General features: G+C 28.9%; 1 non-coding gene across 1 annotated transcript; it reads left to right on the top strand.

The window, feature by feature from the left end:
* The first annotated feature begins 1105 nt into the window (after positions 1–1105).
* On the top strand, positions 1106–1177 carry Trnaq-uug (transfer RNA glutamine (anticodon UUG)). Its single transcript has one exon. It is a non-coding gene; the product is annotated as a tRNA-Gln (tRNA).
* The last annotated feature ends 3115 nt before the right edge of the window (positions 1178–4292 follow it).

The following is a 4292-nucleotide window of genomic DNA, read 5'->3' as shown; positions in this document are numbered from 1 at the left end:
AGTCTACAAACTCTTTTTTACTAGCTACTTCCTGAAGAGGTGAAAGTTTGTAATATCTTCTGATAATTTCAAACTTAATTTAAGATACTGGCAGTTATTAATCATTATACCTTAAACTACCTTATCTTATTTGCCTTTCTCATTAATACCAACTCTTAAGTTGTAAAAAAGGTGAATATTACTTTAAAAAAATATATATATAAATGTTACGGAATTCACTAAATTAGTATTTGCAAGATAAATTTTAATTTAATCAATTTAAGTTTATTAGAATTTTTGGATTTCATATATCAAGTAAAAAAAGGGTGAAAATGAGAGAGGTGAAAATTTTAAATTTTTTTTTTTCAGTATTACTAAGCATAAAAATAAATTAATATGCTAGATAACAAATTTGATAACGGCATTCTACATTTCAAATAAAACGGCAATTGTTTTAAAAACTGAAAATAATGTATCTGTGATACGGTGAAATTATTTCATTATTGTAAGTAATGCTATAACCAAAATAAATGAAAGTGTTAACGATGGCATAATCATAAATGAAATTAAATAGATGCATGTTTCACAATATTTCTAATTGGCTACCTCATGAAATAAGTTAATAAGTTAATAAAATAAAATACTTAATAATTACTGTAATTAATTAGATATTTAATACAACTAACAATTAATCGTGTCCATTTTTTTAATGTTTGAAATACTTATATACTTTTCGCAAAATATTTAAATATCTGCAGTACCTTGAAATTTTGGTATAGCATTTGTTCTTGACGAACGCAATTGCTAGAAATGCTTTGTGTCATTCTTTCACGGAGGGCTAAGTACTAAGTATTTCCGATTGTCTAAGTGCGATCACTGAAATTACAAAACCGGACAAACGTAACGACCGAAAAATTACTTGAAAATAACTTTTTTTCATCAATACATGATAGGAAATGTTATGATATACATATAATATAACGAAATTTAAAAAAATATTAAGATATAAAGCGAAAACGTGTGACTTTAAGTATGTCCAAAAATAAAAAAATACAAACTACGAAAGAAATTTCACATTTAAACATTACTATTGAATTACTGAAATAACGGCGCTGCGGGAACGCAAGGTCCCATGGTGTAATGGTTAGCACTCTGGACTTTGAATCCAGCGATCCGAGTTCAAATCTCGGTGGGACCTTCTAAAGATAATTTTTTTAATCTTTCGAAATTGATGTACTTAAATTGGTGGTACATAAAATCGAGTTTGACTCTTTCTTGTGTAATTGTAACCCGTACTTTTATTTGATTTTGCATACTTAGTTCGCATACTGTTAATATATTTTCCCCTTTAGACTTCCGATTATAAATTTTATATTCCTCTATAAAATGCTTAAAATAATTGTATTTATTATAATTTATTTATGTTTATGTTTGAAACATCTGGAACGATTTATTATTCTGAAACGGGTGTTTACTAAAAGGCGAACGATAGGTATACTTTTATTTTCCCCGTTTGAATGGTATTTGGTAACAAATTTAAATATTAGGTATTATGAGACTCTTTAAGGATCGATTAAAGACAATCTAACCGAGTTGTATTCAGGATTTGAAATAAGAGTAACTCCAAAGACTTTACAACATTTGCAAAGCTACGAGAATAAATTGGCACGAAAGATACCCAATGCTAAAAATATTCAAATATGAGATTTATTCTGCCTATGTGTTTGCTTTTTGTACTTCAGGGTGTAAGTGCATATGCTGGAAGTAATTGTACAAATAAGATCAATGACACGCGCTGCTGAATATTTAATCAAGAAACAATTTATGATAATGAGACTACAAAGCCTATATTTCCCATTGGTTATCATGTAAATTATTATTCGTATATAATGCTTGCTACTTACTACTACATAGATTTCAATTCTGTTGCAAAGCGTTCTGAACCACTTAACTCCATTTTAATCTTACTCACTATAAACATAATATTATCTATATCATAAACATATATGGTAAAAAAAATTATTAAGATTCTCCGAACTTATTCGGAAATTTTAAAAATAATAATCAAAACGGACGTTCTTTTTTAAGCTTTTGACACAGTTGCGGGTATCTTTGTAAAAATTAAATGGCCATTAATTAATAGCCAATAAAATATGGTTATTAGCTAATGATTTTTTTTATTAAAAATAAAAAATACCGAATTTAAAATTTTAGATGGTAAATGGGTAATATCTATTCTATACTTAATCTAAAGCGATTCAGTAATGACATGAAGGAGTAACATACATCAAATAATACATACTTCATTGTTATATTAAGTTGTGTTAATTTAGTAGATCCCAAAATTTCTTATAACCTTATTAGCTTCAGGAAGAACATTTATCGTACTTTATTTAAAAAAAAAAAATATTCCACCTATTTCTTTTGTACACCCTGTCGACGATGTTATATTGTTTATCTGCTGTAGAACTTTACGCGTGTCAAATACACTGTCCCCGTTTATTCATCCAAGATATCGGTAAATATTACAATCACGCTGTGTTTGTAGGTAATGCTAATTGGTAGTTAGGCGTTTGTTTATATATTCTAGATAACAATGATCTTATAAAGGTGTTAACATCTTACCTCACGGCACACAACATTTGGTATAAGAAATTTAGTGAAATTGGAATGAAAGTCGATGAACGGAAATGTACCACAATGTTAGCGGCACGTGTAGCAACAAAAACCCGTATGTAGTCAATTCCGTAAATATTAGGGGACATACGAAACGTATTGGATCGCCAAATGAAACTTCATGATAGTGAAACTACCCCATAATAAATTTGGTGAACAAAAATAGTCATTGTAAAAAGTAATCACATGTTTTATAATACCTAAGAAAGTTGGCAACACAATCATTATAATACATATTCTCCTTACAAGTTCCCATATGCCTTACTAGCATACACCTTATTTGGGTTTTGAGCATGGTTTGTTAGCGGTAGCATTGCACTGGAATACTTTATAGATATGACCAATAATTGAATTGTCATGATCCCAATGTATGTGTAATATAATGTATTCTGTTACTAAAAGTGAAATTAATTTTTTTTAAAAAAAGCACAGTGGTTGAGAGCTCACATGGTAACAAATATTATCACTGAAATATTTTATATCTTTTTAGTAACATATTAATAAAATAATAAAGTTGAATTCACTAAATAAGGTAGAATTTCGTTTGAAGAACGTATTCACAGACTGTTTTAAGTCATTAAAGCATAACCTAATATAAAAAACATATACTTATTTTTATAAAATATGATCTAAAATGTTTCAGGATAATATTTTAGTAATGTCATAAACGTATATTATCTAACATTTTCTGAAACTTTATAGAATTAACCGTTTAGTGAATTTTAACAAGACAGGGCCGTATTTTAATAAAATTCTTTGTTGAAAATCAAGTCCACATCCGGGTTTTTATTGAAGCCGTTTATAAAAGATTAAAAGTTTCGTGCTGCTGATTGCTTTTAATGGTAGCAAGTGACGATTACGATTCAGGCAGCGAAATCTAGCGGCGGGCACAGAAAGTGTGTGTTATTTGCATCCAGAAATATTGGTATTTGAAAAGACACTATTTTACTTATCAGTTTATTTATTACGCTCGGCATTATTTTAAAGAATTCTACGTTAAATTGCTGGCGAGTTTCGTATTATATTATAAGTTTATTTGCAACATGAACAACATGAGAACACATGAGTTTGCTCGTAACCCAGGTTAGATACATCACTGACGACTACTGAAAGACTCGCTTACAACTAACTTTTACGTAGATTTAAAATAAATATTACTTATTGTAGCCTTAACCATGGTGTCACTCTCGAAATATGTTTATATAGTTTTTCTTTTCAAGTCCATAGACCCCAAAACCATAATCAAATCATATAAACATATATATCATAATTTTGCTGAAACGATAACTGTCGCAATTTTTCACAAATCACTTCCAAAATGATACGTAAAATCTAGTAGTGGAAAATCTCGTTGGAATTCATTAATGGGCAATATCGGACTAAAAGGGTACAAACGGGGAAAGTTTTTTGAAAAACAAAAATATCACTGTAAAGCCCATTATATGGAAAATATCTCATCAATTTTGACGTAATATAACTCGTAGGAGTAATACCAAATATTTTGTCTGAATAAATATTTGATAAAACCAACCATAACTGCAAGGGATTGAAAAAACAAAGGTTGGAGAACAAAAATAGCGTAACTCCCTTCGTAGGCACATCGAATTCGTACGTATAATATATAAATGTTATAATGT

This window comes from Bacillus rossius, chromosome 1 (genome assembly GCF_032445375.1).
Source record: "Bacillus rossius redtenbacheri isolate Brsri chromosome 1, Brsri_v3, whole genome shotgun sequence".
Classification (NCBI taxonomy): domain Eukaryota; kingdom Metazoa; phylum Arthropoda; class Insecta; order Phasmatodea; family Bacillidae; genus Bacillus; species Bacillus rossius.
Note: the sequence above shows the minus strand (reverse complement) of the source record. Positions and strands in the feature narration are given on the sequence as shown.